Source organism: Nycticebus coucang, chromosome 3 (assembly GCF_027406575.1).
Source record: "Nycticebus coucang isolate mNycCou1 chromosome 3, mNycCou1.pri, whole genome shotgun sequence".
NCBI lineage: Eukaryota > Metazoa > Chordata > Mammalia > Primates > Lorisidae > Nycticebus > Nycticebus coucang.
In genome coordinates, this window is record NC_069782.1 from 70,956,484 (window position 1) to 70,972,871 (window position 16,388).

General features: G+C 48.4%; 1 protein-coding gene across 16 annotated transcripts in view; it reads left to right on the plus strand.

The window, feature by feature from the left end:
- Positions 1-16,388, plus strand: part of MYO9B (myosin IXB) — a 115,260-nt gene that overhangs the window by 24,217 nt on the left and 74,655 nt on the right. The gene's annotated exons all lie outside the window — the stretch shown is intronic.

Below are 16,388 nucleotides of genomic sequence, written 5' to 3' on the forward strand. Positions count from 1 at the left end.
TTGTTACTCACAGTTCCCAAGAGTAATATCACTCTTGGCCACAGGGGGAAGCACCAAGATTGGTCAGGAGGCTGGGCAGGAAACCTGGGCAGTAGCCTTTATTGTGGCTTTCATGCAAAGGAATTGGCAAGGCAGGGGAAGCAGGTATAGGATTGGCTTGGTTGAAGCATTTCAGTGGCCTCTGGTGCATATAGGCTGCCTGTAGTTGTCAAGTGTCCGGACTCACAGTGATGAGAGCAGAGGGGTAGTGGCCTGGAGTGTGAGAGCCCAACTGAAGAGGTGGCCAGAATATGAGCTTTGGATTGGTTGGTTTGCATATGGAAGGTGAGTTCTGGACTATCTTTAGAAATTGGTTAATTCCAGGAGGGGGCCGTCCCTCTGAGGCAAGCCAGGCCCCAGAAAGCAGAGCATCAGGATACAGAAAATGAGGCACGATTAATACACCTTTCGCCTAGAGGGTCCTGGAAAGAAAAGGCTGGTATCCTGAAAACGAATGGTTCAAGAACTGCTTCGCAGCAAGGCGTATGGCAGGCACGGGGGTGGACGAGGACAGCAGGTGTTGCCACAGAGCAGGGGGTACTACTTGGTGGCCCTGTACAAGCAACAAAAGAGGGACTCCCTAACCTCCCATGTCTTCTGCCCACTCGCCAGTATCCCTATGGGTGAGCCTTTGGCTGCAGGCAGAAGTGACCACACAACATCCCTCCTCTCTCTGGGAGTTTTTGGGTGAGATGCCCACCTGTGTCTCCAGACATAGCACAGCCATTATCACCTGCTGAGGGCCAAATAGCTTATGGTCTCAGATGTCTGTACCTCTGAGTTTGGGGTCTGTTGGTTTTTTTTTTTTTTTTTTTTTGTAGAGATAGAGTCTCACTTTATGGCCCTCGGTAGAGTGCCATGGCATCACACAGCTCACAGCAACCTCCAACTCCTGGGCTGAAGCGATTCTCTTGCCTCAGCCTCCCGAGTAGCTGGGACTACAGGCACCCACCACAACACCCGGCTATTTTTTGGTTGCAGTTCAGCCGGGGCTGGGTTTGAACCCGCCATCCTCAGTATATGGGGCCGGCGCCCTACCCACTGAGCCACAGGCGCTGCCCGGGTCTTTTGGTTTTTTTAAATGGTCTTTATATTTTAGAGCAGTTTTAGGTTTGTGAGCAGATAGTTCCCATATGCCCCTCCCACCTCACAGCTTCCTCTGCTGTACTATGCGTATTTCTTGCACTAGAGTGGTGCGTTTGTTACAGTTGATTTGTGTCCTTGTTGATATGTTGTTCTTCACTAATTCCAGAGTTTACTTTAGGGTTCACTCTTAGTGTTGTACATTCTGTGAGTTTGGAGAGACATATAATGACATGTCTCCCCTTTTATAGCGTCACATAGAGTAGTGTCACTGCCCTAAAAATCCTCTTGCGTTCCATTCATATATCCCTCCCTCCCTGCTAACCTTAGGCAATCAATGATCTTTTCACTGTCTCCATTGTTTGCCTTTTTCAGAATGTCCTTCCCATACAGTAGAACCTCCATAATTGACTACCTCCTTAAGTTGACCTAATTTTCATAGACCAGATAGGCACCACATGTACAGTAGGCCTAGTTTCTTATGGTGACTACCTCTGTATGTTGACCAGTTTGTTATAGTCCCTTGGGTGGTCAACTGAACAGAAGTTGTACTGTAACTGAACTCATATAGTATGTAGCCTTTTTTTAAGAGACGAGGTCTAGCTCTGTCACACAGCTGGAATGCAGTGGTTCCATCATAGTTCACTGAACCTCGAACTTCTGGGCTCAAGTAATCCTTCTGCCACAGCCTCCTGAGTATCTAGAACTGTAGGCACAGATCACCATACCAGGCTAATTTTTTCATTTTTTTGTAAAGACCCCATCTTGCTATTTTGCTCAGGCTGGCAAAAACGCCTGGCCTCGAGAGCAGTCCTTTACCCTTGGCCTCCCAAGCCTCGGGATTATAGGCATGACAACCATACCCAGCCAGGCGGTAGGCTTTTCAGATTGGCTTCTTCCACTTTGCAATGTGCATTTAAGGTTCTTTCCTGTCTAATCATAGCTTGAGAGCTCATTTCTTATTGCTGAATAATAGCCCATTAAATAGATGTATCATAGTTTCTCTATCTGTACGTTCCTGAAACATCTCCCCCTCAGTGGTAGGAGGGAGTTGGGTTTGGGGGGGTCCACCTACCTTCCGTGGAGCATTGACCTCTGGCCTTTTGCTGATCTCCCCAGATTTTCTGAAATCATAACTAGGCAGGCCTGAGAATACATTTCAGTTCCTCTTACTCTCTGAGATCATCAGCAAGACATTAATTGGGGTCATAATACAGCCTTGGGCCAACAGATGTAGCCTATTTTTGTTTTCTCCTGTAAAAGTAATAGAAAGATTCATTGTCTTTTTTTTTGCATAAACTTTTTAGAAACTACTTAGCAGTTTGGCCACAGAATCTACATTTTCCTTTTTAATATGGTTCACATGTGTTGTTACCTGACCTGTCCAGACCATCCACTCATTCCACAAATACTGTGTGCACATTTGTTGCATGTCAGGTGCTGATAAAGGTACAAGGCTCTGTGATGGCCAAAATCAATTCAGAAGAGCCATAGAGGTTCTGAGTCGAGGCTGGACTCAACCTGGCTCATTGGATCCAAGGCCACTCTGATCATCCCAGTTCCATGACTCAGCCAAAGTGGTATTACTGTCTGCCTGGCATATGACCAGGGGTCACAATGGAGCTGTAGGCCAAAGCTTCCATGTCCAGATTAAAGCAGTGACATTAGAAATACAGTATGCAAATGAGAGAATGGACCCCCCCACCCCACATTTACTGGGTCATAAACACTTTGCAAAATGAATCTTCCTGAAACCAGACAGGTAGTTGAACACCTCAAACCTCAAAGAAGTGACACACCTGACTCCAAGATCGCAACATGACACGACCAGAAGGTAGGATGCTACCTGGGTCTCAGTTCAGGCTCCACATTCTCCTGAACTCTGTGCCATCTCTATAGCCGCAATCCCTTGGACCTCCAGGGCAGAGATGAATTTCCTATGGCTCTTACAACAACGTTCCACAGGCTCAGAGGCCTCAAACAACAATAATTGATTCTCATGAAGTTCTAGAAGCCAGAAGTTCAAAATCAAGGTGTCTGCTAGGCCACACTCCCTTCAAAGCCTCTTGAGGAAGGTCCTGCCTGGCCTCCTCCAGCTACTCTGGTGGCTCCAGGCATTCCTTGGCTTGTGGCTGCACCATTCCCATGTCTGTTGTCACAGGTATTTTTCCTGTGTCTTTACCTGGTTTTCTTGTAATAAGGACGCCACTCTTTATTTTTTTTTTTTTTTGTAGAGACAGAGTCTCACTTTATGGCCCTCGGTAGAGTGCCATGGCATCACACAGCTCACAGCAACCTCCAAATCCCAGGCTCAAGCAATTCTCTTGCCTCAGCCTCCCGAGTAGCTGGGACTACAGGCGCCCACCACAACGCACAGCTATTTTTTGGTTGCAATTTAGCCGGGGCCGGGTTTGGACCTGCCATCCTCGGTATATGGGGCCAGCGCCTTACCGACTGAGCCACAGGCGCCGCCCGGACGCCACTCTTTTTTTTTTTGAGACAGAGCCTCATGCTGTTGCCCTGGGTAGAGTACTGTGACATCACAGCTCACAGCAACCTCCAACTCCTGGGCTTAAGCGATTCTCTTACCTCAGCCTTCCGAGTAGCTGGGACTATAGGCGCCCACCACAACACCCAGCTATTTTTTGGTTATAGTTCTCATTGTTGTTTTGGCAGGCCCAGGCTGGATTCGAATCCGTCAGCTCTGGTATATGTGGCTGGCACCTTAGCTGCTTGAGCTACAGGTGCCAAGCCATCCACTCATTTTTTTTAGGGTCCATTCTCCTTCAATTATGAGCTTCTCCTAACTAATTACATCTGCAAAGACTGTTTCCAAACAAGGTGACATTCATAGGTTGCAGGGTTGAGGATGTGGACATAGCTTTTTGGCAGGGGAGGGGACACAGGTCACCCCGCAGCTGCTCCCATGGAGTACCAGTTGATGCCATTTGGCGTCTTAGCCACTGAAGGTCACCCCAACTCAGCAGACATTCCTGAAGGCCTGTAATTTCTCCCCTCGTGCCTGGCAAAGCTCACTCCAGCCTCCATGTCCACACACTCTGCTGGATGTTGTCCACAACAGTTCGTCACCCTCTGTGAGTCAGATGCCTGATTTCACCAGGCTACCTCCTTGGGGCCTTAGAAGCAAGAGGCAGTGAGGCCGGTTTTCTCCAGCAGTTCCAAGCCACTCTAGGGTGGTGCCCACGCCACATTCCAAACGGGCCTTAAGCCAAATCCATGTCATAGCAATAAACATGCTTCCCGGGGTGACTGTTTGCAAAGGGATAAAGTTGTCTCAGCTTAGAGCTGGGTTTCTCAGCCTCAGTGCTGTTGACCTTCGTGGCTGGGTCATTTTCTGGGGTGGGGGCTGGTCCGTGATCAGAAGGTGTTGAGCAGTATTCCTGGCCTCTACCCACCAGATGCCAGTAGCACCCCCATACACACAGATACAAGTGTGACAACCAAAAATGTCCCCAGCCATTACCTGTGTCCCCTGAGGGGAGAATCACCTGAGCATTTACAAATTATTTGTTAAGTTCCAGCCACTCTGCCAACCAAGGGCTGTTTTCTAATAACAAAAATAGTTATCTCACTTTCAGACCCACTGGGTGATGGGCTTTGGGCTTTGTGTTTTTTTTGTTTGTTTTGTTTTTTGAGACAGTATCTCTGTTTATCACTCTTGATAAAGTGCTATGGCATCATAGCTCACAGCAACCTCAAACTCTTGTCTCAGCCTTCAAAGTAGCTGAGACTACAGGCGCATGCCACAATGCCCTGGTCTAAAACCTCTGAGCTCAGGCAGTCCACCCGCCTTGTCTCTTGTCCTCCCAGAGTGCTGGAATTACAGGCATGAGCTACCATGCCCGATGGCTTCGTGGTTTTCATCCATCATTTCTTTGAGTCGTCATAGCAGATCTGCCCATTTTAAAGACAAGGAAACTGACACATAGATGTGCGAGTTTCCTAAGGTGGCTTAAAACAAGCAGGAATTTATTTTCTCACAGTTCTAGGAGCTAGAAGTCTGAAATCCAGGTGTCATCAGGACTGATTCCTTCTAGAGGCTTTAAGGGAGAAGCTGTCCCAGGCCTCTCTTGGCTTATAATGGCTTCAGTGGTCGTTGCTGTTCTTTGGCTTAGTGGCCATGTTCCTCCAGTCCTTGCCTCCATCGTCATCTGGCCTCCTCTCTTGGGTGTGTCTCTGTGTCTCTAATTTCTCTTAACTTTCTCTTATGAGAATGCTTGTCATTGGACTTGGAGTTCACCCTAAATCCAGAATGATCTCATCTTGAGATTCTTGCCTTAATTACACCTGCAAAGATGCTGTTTAGAAATGAGGTCGAGGCTCAGTGCCTGTAGCACAATGGTTACAGCGCCAGCCATATCCACCGAGGGCGGCAGCCCAGATCAGCTAAACAACAATGACAACTAGAATAAAAAAAAGGAGCCGGGCGTTGTGGCGGATGCCAATAGTCCCAGATACTTGGGAGGCTGAGGCAAGAGAATCGCTTAAGCCCAAAAGTTTGAGGTTGCTGTGAGCTGTGACGCCAAGGCACTCCACCAAGAGCAACATAGTGAGACTCTGTCTCAAAAAAAAAAAAGAAATGAGGTCGAATTCACAGGTTCCAAGGGTTGGGGCTTGCGTATCTCTTGGGGAGGGCCACAAGTGAACCTACTGCAAGTGGATTCCCCAGGCCACATCACAGGTAGCCACCGCCAGACTGGGTTTTGAACCTGGCCTGAGCCCAGCTTCTCTGCATTTTGGTGAAAGATCTCTCTCATCCAGCCTGGGGCCACAGAAGACCAGCCATCTGTGCAACTTGCTGTGTTGATTGGGACTTTTTCTTAGCTCCCTGAAAGGAGAAGTTGAGTTGTTCTGAGGTTTGGGTGTCACCAGGCATCCCTCCACCCCCAACCCGCAGGCGCGGGTTACAGCCTCTCTGTGCAACTGTTGTTTTCTGGACAGAAAACAGGAAGGGAGCACTTCAGAAAGCAGGTTCCAATCAGCTGATCTGCCCACCCTGCAGTTAACTATTGCCGTCACCTCCCCCAGGCAGTGGGCCCAGGATGTGGCCTTGGGAATATTTGGAGGAGTATTTGTTGTCTCAGAACAGAACCACCAAAGGTACAGCAAGTAGATTCACCAAGTTGGGGGGTGGCTTGGGGTCCACTGCCCACCATGGGGGCTCTAAACAGAGCAACCTGGGACATCAGCCATTGAGGTTGCTTCAAAGCACACCCAGAACATAACTCCTCTCCCCTCTCTCACAGCCTCAGAGACTTCCAGGGACTCACTACATTATCCTCCTATGAGCAGGTTGAGATTGGGGGCCTAAAGCTGGGGTACTCTTTGTCCTGAACTACACCTAGTCAAGTGCTACAGCATCTATCAGCATGCCTGGGGCTTTAATTCTGAAAGCAGAAATGAAATGAGGATGCTTACTGAGGCTTTTTCCCATAGGGCCCCAGTGGCCTGGCACACTTCAAGATACAGTGACGAGGTGCTGGGTGCACAAAGACACCCTGGGGGGAGCCAAGCTCACCTGAAGTAGTACGTAGTACCAGAGACAGTTCAATGAGGGACCAAGGAAGGGTCCCCAAGCTCACCACTGCCCTGGACCTGCCTCTGGGAGCCCCTGGATGAACTCCTCTGTAGGGGTCCCACAAACCTAGAATCATGTGACCCCAGACTCACCCTAGCCCTTCCCACACCAGCCAAGCTGCTGGCTCTGTTGTCACCACCCACAATAAGCACCAGGCCAGGCCCAACCAGGCAGATCACCTAGACCATGGTGTATTCATCCACCTTGACCTCTGCCCTCAAAGACATCTGCCAAGGCCATATTCTCCTGCCTGCCCCAGTCTGTACAGCAAGGCACAGATGGGCCAGCCTCTTCCTGGTATCAGGGCCATCATCTCATATGTGTCCTGACTACATCCTGACTCAGGCAGATTGACCACCCCCACCTGACATGCAAGGAAACTGAGGCACACAGGCAGAACCATTCAGCCAGGTTTGCAGAGATAGAAGGTTCTGGAACTGGGCTTGGCGCCCATAGCACAGTTGTTAGGGTGCTGGCCATATACACCCAGGCTGGCAGGTTCAAACCCAGCCTGGGCCAGCTAAAACACAATGACAACTGCCAAAAAAAAAAAAAAACTAGCCAGGTGTTGTGGCGGGTGCCTGTAGTCCCAGCTACTTGGGGGGCTGAGGCAAGAGGATCACTTAAGCCAGTGGTTCTCAAAGGGCCCGGGCATTAGGAAGGTTGAGAACCACTGGCTTAAGCCCAAGAGTTTGTAGTTGCTGTGAGCTGTGACACCACAGCACTCTACCAAGGGCGACATAGTGAAACTCTGTCTCAAAAAAAAAGAAGCAGAAGGTTCTGGAACCAAGTGTGGGCCAACTCCTATGTCTCAGCCTCTGTCGTTGGGGTTTTCATTTAAGAGCTTTATTGAGGGCAGCACCTGTGGCTCAGTGAGTAGGGTGCCAGCCCCATTTAACAAGGGTGGTGGGTTCAAACCCGACCCCGGCCAAACTGCAAAAAAAAAAATAGCTGGGCATTGTGGCAGGTGCTTGTAGTCCCAGCTACTTGGGAGGCTGAGGTAGGAGAATCACCTAAGCTCAAGAGCTGGAGGTTGCTGTGAGCTGTGATGCCACGGCACTCTACTGAGGGTGACAAAGTGAAACTCTGTCTCTTTAAAAAAAAAAGTGCTTTATTGAAATACAATTACCTAAAGTGCATGATTCAGTGGGATTTATTATACTCACAGTGTTATGCAGCCATAACCTCTGTCTAGTTCCAAAACATTTCATCTTTCCCAAAAGGAAACCCATTAGCAGTCACTCCCGTTCTCCCAGCCCCAGCAGCCCCTAATCTGCTTTCTGTCTCTGTGGATTTGCCTGTTCTGGATGTTTCCTATCAGTGGAATCATATACTATACCGCATATACATATACAGACAAAGAGTCTGGCCTCTTTGACTCCGCATCGTGTTTTTGAGGTTTGTCCCCGTTGTAGCAGGGGTCGGTGCTTTGTTCCTTTATATGACTGAGTGAACATCCCATTGGATGGAAGGACTATATTTTGCTTCTCCATTCTTGTATCAGCATTTCATTCCTTTTCATGGCTGAGTATTTGATTGGGTTTTCCTGGGCGCTGTCTACCTCCCTCCCTGGGCCAGGCCAGTATCTCCCCATCAGTGACAATGTTTTTAGGGGGTTGTGGCACACATGAATTTAAGGCCCCTGGTGACTATCATGAAGTTGACTGAGCAGAACCCTGGGTAGGAAAAGAGCAGAGTCTCTCTGGCAACCTGCTTGGGGTATAGACACACCCTGGTATGTCCCTAGAGGAGGTGGCTGGTACCACTTTTTGCACCTCACCCAGACAGGGCCTGGTAAATAGTCACTGCTCACCCACGGCCAGACATGTCCTCGTGTCGCTGACAGCGATGCCCACCTGCATGCCACGATTGGGTTTTATAAGTCTGGTCTTCTAGAGAGACTTTGAACAATGTCTTAGAACAAGTTGGGTGACATTGCCAAAATTTGCAGTCCCTGATTTTAGAACCGCCAGAGCTTTGAAGTGACACCCCTCTTGGGCTTTCTTGTGAAGAATATAAACAAAATGCTTTGGTCGGGACCAGGCACAGAGGTGTACACCTGTAATGCCAGCACTGGGGAGGTTGATGTGGGAAGACCATGTGAGGCCAGGAGTTTGAGGTTATAGTAAGCTATGATGACGCCACTATACTCCAGCCTGGGAGACAGAGCAAGACCATGTATGAAAAACAAAGAGAGCTTTAGCAATTTTCTGATGTAATAAGTACTACTTCGTGTGCACTGAACTTTGTCATTGATTCCATTCCCATCTTCCTTGGGGTGACTATTTTTGTGGTTTTAGTGTCTCACTCTGTCATCACCCAGGCCGAAGTGCAGGGATGAAATCCTAACTTTTGGGCTCAAGCAATCCTGTCTCAGCCTCCCAAGTAGCTGGTACTATAGGCACACATCACATACCTGACTATATTTTTTGGTAAATATGGAGGTCTCATTATGTTGCCCAGGCTCGTCTCGAACTCCTGGCCTCAAGTGATCCTCCTCCCTCACTATGTGCCTCACAGGCAGCTGGGAATGGTTTTACAGCCAGTACATTTAGGCTCTGGTTGAGGGCAACTGGGGGCTATGTGGGGTCTTCACTCTGTCTGTACCCTCATGTGGCTGAATGTCACCCAGCTCCAGCCCTCAAAGGGTTTCCAGCAGCCTCCTGGGTCCTGAGGTTGCTTGTGCCTGCAGGACACACAGTCTACTATGTACCCAGTGGGAAGAGGACAGTGGAACAGGTAGGCCCAGAGGCACCAAGCTAGACCTCTGTAGCCTCCTGGAGTCTCCTGCCAGCGTCCTTTCCTGTTGCTCAGTGCCAGCCATTTTCCCCAAACCATGTCAGCATGAAGGCCCTGAAACTGATGGGCCGGGTTGAAAGTGCATGCCCTGGGCCATGAACCCCCCAGGAGGAAGCTGTATCTGGGGTGTATGATGTGTGACCAGGAGCTCCGAGGATGCCCTGAAGCTCACAGCTCCAGGGGGATGATTAAGCCAGAGAGACAAATATCAGGACAAGCTTCCTGGGTTGGGTGGGTGACAGTCAGGGACAAGGCAGTGGTCAGTGTGAAAGGGCAGTGTTCCCAGCCCCCGTGCCTTCTCCTTGGCTCCTAAGATAAACCAGCAAGCCTGGGTGTGCCCAGCTCACCACAAGGACATCACAGTCCACAGGAGCAGCTGTGAAAGCGACCTGGATGGGGAAGAGGGAATGGAGAGGGTTGGCAGGCAGTAGGGAGATCACACCAATCTAAAAAGCCAAGGCCACGGCAGAGTGGAAAGGTGTCCTTGGAGGGGTACAAAAAGGACGGAGATGCCTGACAGCTGGAAGTAGCCTTTAATAAAGAGGCTCGTGGGAGCAACAAGGAAGGTCAGAGGCGATGATGATGGGCCAGGCAGAAGCAGCACCCACCACCATTGCCTGGGTGCTCCCTGGCCCTTCTGTGCCGTGCACTCACCAAGCCTCCCTTTCTGGTCAGCTGCTTAAAAGAGCAGAGCCCTGATGCTTTGGGAGGATCTAAAGCTATTTTAGACAAAAGGGAAAGTTATATTTTTGGGAATGCTGCATCTGAGAGAAGAGTGAAATTATGGGGTATATTTTAAGAACCAACAAAAAAGGTCTCCTCGGAATTTAGAGAAAGAGTTGATTAAAAGCCAAAGCTTACGTCTGGGACACCTCTGTCATGCCTACCACCCTTGGCTGATGATCTAGGGATTTTGCTGCACTGGGGTTATGGTGACAGGGTACTCATCTGTCTGTCTGAGACATCTGCCTCGCTGTTTGCCAGGATGGGGGCGTAGGCAGGCATCAATCAACCACAGAGCCTGCCGTCTGCTGTTTTGTTTCCTAGTGATTATCCAAGACAGAGCCCATTCCAGCAGACCCCACCCTTTAGCTGATTGTGAACTCACTCTAAGGTTGTGGTTCGCACCCAGGGCTGATGCTACCACCAGGGAATGTTTGGCAATTTCTGGAGATAACTTTTGGTCTTCTTAGCTGGGGCAGGAAGGACACTGTTGGCATCGGGTGGGCGGCCCCTTCTGCAAAGAATGATCCCTCCCCAGATGTCAGTACTGCAGAGACTGAGAAACCTGCTCTAATTTAGGGTCTGAATCTGGTCTAAATATCTGGACAGAGGCTGCAGGGAGCCACAGCCTATATGGAGGGAGCTGTTGGTGGGAGGTGTGAGTGTTGATAGGCCATCTTCAACCTCACACAGCCCCTGCAGAATCCCTAGTTCTGCCAAAGTGCCAATCTGTTCTTACCCCTACCCCCACCAGAAGTTCAGGGCAAAGGCCAGGAAGCCCAGGGATTTGAGTGCAGGCTCAGTCACCCACTTGCTGTGTGTGACCTGTAGCGAGTCATTGAACCTCTCTGTTCTGCCTCCTGATCTCTCCTGCCCCAGGGCTTTTGCACATCTTGTACTCTCCATCTGGAGTATTATTGCTGCCATATCTAGCTAAGTCTCACCCCAAGGCCTCCTTTTCCTTTCAGTGCCAGCTTGCAGCACTACTAGGAGATCCAGGAGGACAGATCCAGGGTGTCACTCCTGCAAAGTGAGCACATGATGTGGCTCCCACCACTGTGCACCCTAAGGTTCTGAGCAGGCATTTGGTGTTTAGGGGCCGAGTAGTTCTTATAGTAGCTAGTCTAGCTCAGCAGCCCTTAGGTATTTGGCTATGGAAGAGCCAGAAGTGAGCAAACACTGAGATGGCATCATGGTGTCACCGAGGTGGCAGGGGACCCACAGGGACAGCCCAGGTGGTCTGCTTATGTCTGAATGGGCTTCCAGGCCCATTCTAGACCTGTCACATAAAACCAGAGATATGGGCTGGCCGCATTGGCTCATGTTTGTAATCCTAGTATTCTGAGAGGCAAAGTGGGTGAATCACCTGAACTTAGGAGTTCCAGCCTGAGCAAATGGAAGACCCTATCTGTACTAAAAATAGAAAAACTTGCTGGGCATTGTGGCAGGCACCTGCAATCCCAGCTACTCAGGAGGCTGAGGCAAGAGGATTGCTGGAGCCAAAGAGTTTGAGGTTGCTATGAGGTACGATGACACCACAGCACTTTACCCAGGGCAACAGCATGTGACTGTGTCTCAAAAAGAAAAGAAAAGCAAAGATGACAGGGAGGGACCCAAGAAAAGCACCTGAGAGAAGCAATGGCAAGAAACAGGCCCATGATGGAAAGTTGGGGAGGATCAAGTCACCCAAGAAGAAGGTGGTTGGAGGCAAGTCAACCCCAACTGTCAAGCCCATTGAAGGGTCTCTATCAAGTGGCTCTCCTGGGCTTAGAGCAGTGCCAGTCGTGGCTGCCTCAGACCCAAGGGAATGCCACACTATACATTGTTCAGCATCAGAGTAACCCACAGGCAGGCTGAGCAGTCACTGCTGCTGCCTCTTTGCAAAACAGAGCACATTCAACAGAAATGATCCAGCCACAAAAAAGGAATGAAGGCTGATCCAGGCTACAAGGTTGATGAACCTCTAACACGAGAACCCAAACACCAAAAGCCACATAGTGTATGACTGATATGAAATGTCCAGAACAGGCAAATCAGGAGAGACAGGAAGCAGATTAGTGGTTGCCAGGGGCTGGGGAGGGAGAGTGGGGAGTGACTAATGGGGACGGGGTTTCCTTTTGGCAGGGATGGAAATGTTCTGGAACTAGATAGAGGCCATAATTGCACAACATAGTGTACTAAATGCTGTCGAATTGTACCTTCAAATGGTGAAAAGTGACTTTCATGTTACATGACTGGCTTCTGCGCAGAGAGCATCTAAAATGCTGCCTGCAGGTACCTGCCACATCCACCTCTCACATTCCTTCTCTTATGTTTTAAATCTTGCTGCCATCAGTATCTAGAGGGGAAAGTTGGAGATAAAGCCACAGAGCAAAGGCCGGAGCCATCTTGGCAGATGAGATGTATTAGTGGGCAGGAGCCCAGCGAGCCAGGGGCTATGGCACTGGCCTCTTTGGTAGCCCCAGGCACATGTGAAGGTCTCTGTCTCAATGAACCCCAGTAAGCCCCTGATCCAGCAGGGACACGGGATTCTTTCAGGGTCCTGCCTGAACACAGGCCATGGGACTCTCAGAAGGATTTCTCAAACCAAGGCAGCAAGCATCACAGAAATGGTTTACCCACTTGTCTGGAAAATCATCATATATATCCCTGGAAGGCCATTTCAAACATTCATCATGGGCTGGGCACAGTGTCACGCCTGTAATCCTAGCATTTTGGGACGCCAAGGCAGGAGGATCTCTTGAGCCCAGGAGTTCAAGTTTATAGTGTTGCACCCAGCTTGGGCAGCCGAGCCAGACCCTATCTCTAAAATTAAAAAAAAGAGTAATTACATTCATTGATAACACTCTTAATATTAAGTGGTGATAACACTGGCCAGAGTGGGTTTGTAGCAGTGCTACTGGAGTGTACTGGATTAGGCGATGTCATTATAGAATAGCTTATACCGGGCAGTGCCTGTGTTTCAGTGGGCAGGGTGCTGGTCCCATATTCCGAGTATGGCGGGTTCAAACCTGGCTCTGGCCAAACTGCATAAAAAAAATAGCTGGGCATTGTGGCGGGCACCTGTAGTCCTAGCTACCTGGGAGGCTGAGGCAAGAGAATCACCTAAGCCCAGGAATTGGAGGTTGCTGTGAGCTGTGTGAGGCCACGACATTCTACCTTGGGCGATAAAATGAAACTCTGTCTCTACAAAAAAAAAAAAAAAAAAGAATAGCTTATACCAGTGGTCTACAAACCCTTTCTGTAAAAGACCAGATATTTTTGGCCTTGCAAGCTGCAGTAGTCTCTTTTGTACCCACTCAGCTTACTGTTGGAGAGCAGGCACACACAGCCACACGGTACTTAAACGAGTGACTGGCTACATGCCAATGAAATTTTATTTACAAAAACAGGCAATGGCAGAGAAATATCAGATAAGGATATTCTACAAAATACCCAACCAGTCCTTCTCAAAATAGGAAGGCCTGTAAAGGAAAGCAGGATACAGATTAATAGGCATAGATCAATGGATATAAGATATGCAGTAGAACCTCAAGTTCTTTTTTTTTTTTTTTTTTTTTTTGAGGCAGAATCTCACTTTGTTGCTCTCGGTACAAAGCCGTGGCATCACAGCTCACAACAATCTCTAACTCTTAGGCTTAAGCGATTCTCTTGCCTCAGCCTCCCAAGTAGCTGGGACTACAGGCACCTGCCACAACACCTGGCTATTTTTTTGTTATAGTTGTCATTGTTTGGCAGGCCCAGGCTGGGTTCAAACCTGCGAGCCCCCATGTATGTGGTTGGTGCCCTAGCCACTGAGCTACAGACACCGAGCCATACCTCAAGTTCTTGATGATCTCCTTAAGTTGACCTAATTTTCATAGACCAGTCATGTACCATGGGTATGTATTGTTCCTTATGTCGACCACCTCCTTATGGTGACAGTTTGTTACAGTCCCATGGGTGGTCAACTTACAGAGGATCTACTGTATAACTGAATATTGTTCAGCCTTGAAAAAGGAGATCATGCCCATTTCCAACAAGTTGTATGAACCTAGAGAACATTATGCTCAGTGAAATAAGCTAGGCACAGAAAGGCCATTATCTCCCTTAGATGTGGAATCTAAAAATGTTGAGTTGGGGATGGTGATGCACACCTGTACTCTCAGCTATTCAGGAGGCTGAGGTGGGAGGACCACTTGAGGCCAGGAGTTCAAGGCTGTAGTGCACCATGGTCACACCTGTGAATAGCCACTGCACTCCAGCCTAGGCAGCATAGTGAGACCTTGTCTCTAAAGAAAATAATAGCAGTGGGTCATGCCTATAATCCTAACACTTTGGAAGGCTGAGGCAGGATGTTTACTTGAGGCCAGGAGTTTGAGACTAGCCTGGGCAATATATGAGACCCCATCTCTGCAAAAACACAGAAAAATTAGCCAAGCATGATGGCACACACCTGTAGTCCCAGGTACTTGGGAGGCTGAGACAGGAGGATCTCTAGAGCCCAGGAGTTTGGGGTTACAGTGAGCTATGATGAACTCTAGCCCAGGTGACAAAGTGAGACCCTGTCTTAATAACAATAATAATAATTTTTTTGAGACAGTCTCATTTTGTTGCCCTCAATAAAGTGCTGTGGCGTCATAGCTCACAGCAACCTCAAACTCTTCGGCTCAAGCAATCTTCTTGCCTCAGCCTCCCAAGTACCTGGGACTACAGGTGTGTGCAGTAACATCCAGCTGTTTTTTTAAAGACAGAGTCTTGCTCTTGTTAAGGCTGGTCTCGGCCTCCCAGGGTGCTAGGATTACAGGTGTGGGCCACCATGCCTGGTCAATAATAATAATTTTTTAAAATTAAACTCAGAAGGGCGGCGTCTGTGGCTCAGTGGGTAGGGCGCTGGCCCCATATACTGAGGGTGGTGCCTTCAAACCCGGGCCCAGCCAAACTGCGACAAAGAAATGGCTGGGCGCTGTGGCGGGCGCCTGTAGTCCCAGCTACTCGGGAGGCTGAGGCAAGAGAATTGCCTAGGCCCAGGAGTTCAAGGTTGCTGCTTGCTATGTGACGCCATGGCACTCTACTGAGGGCAATAAAGTGAGACTCTGTCTCTACCAAAAAAATAAAATAAATAAATAAACTCAGAAACAGAAGGATAACAGACATGAGGACATGAGAGGAATGGACGGGTAGGGAATGAAAAGATGTTGATCAGAGGGTACAAACTTTCAGTTTTAGGATAAGTAAGTTCTGGAGACTTAATGTTCATCACAGTCACTATAGCTGATAATAATATATCATTTACAAGAAATTTGCTAAGAGAATAGACTTTAATATTACTCAGCCTCCTCAAAAAAGCTAGCTATGTGAGATGATAGATGTGTCAATTAGCCTGTTTGCAGTAGTTGTTTCCTAAGGCATGCATATATCAAAACATCACGTTGTACGTCCTCAATATATGTAATTTTTTTGTCAATCATATCACAATAAAGCTGTTAAAATTTTAAAGCCCTGTCAAAGTGTCAAAGACAAAGTATGAGAAACTGTCACAGTCTAGAGAAAACTAAGGAGATGTAATGACTAAATATAATGCAGTATCTTGGAACAGAAAAGAAACATGAGGAAACTGGTTAAAAGTGTAGACTTTAGTGAATAATAATATATCAGTATTGGTTCATTACTTGTGCCAAATGTCCCACCATAATGTTAAAGAAAACTGGGTACATGGGAACTCGGTAACATTCTTACAACTTTCCTGTAAATCTAAAAGTCTTATAAAATTAAAAGTTTAAGGCAGTGCATGGTGGCTCATGCCTGTAATCCCAGCACTTTGGGAAGCCAACGTGGCAGGATCACTTGAGGCTAGGGGTTCAAGACCAGGCTGGGGAACATAGTGAGACCCCGTCTCTACAAAACATAAAAAATAAGCCAGGCATGGTGGTACCAGTTGTAGTCCTACCTCCTCAGGAGGCTGAGGCAGGAGGATTGCTCAAGCCCGGTACTTTGAGGTCACAGTGAACTATGATGATGCCATTGCACTCTAGCCTGCGTGACAGAATGAGACCCTGCCCCCCCAAAATGATATTTATTTTATTATTTTATTTGTGTATTTATTTATCTATTTATTTTGGAGACAAGAGTCTCTACTCTGTTGCCCCAGGCTGGAGTGCCATGG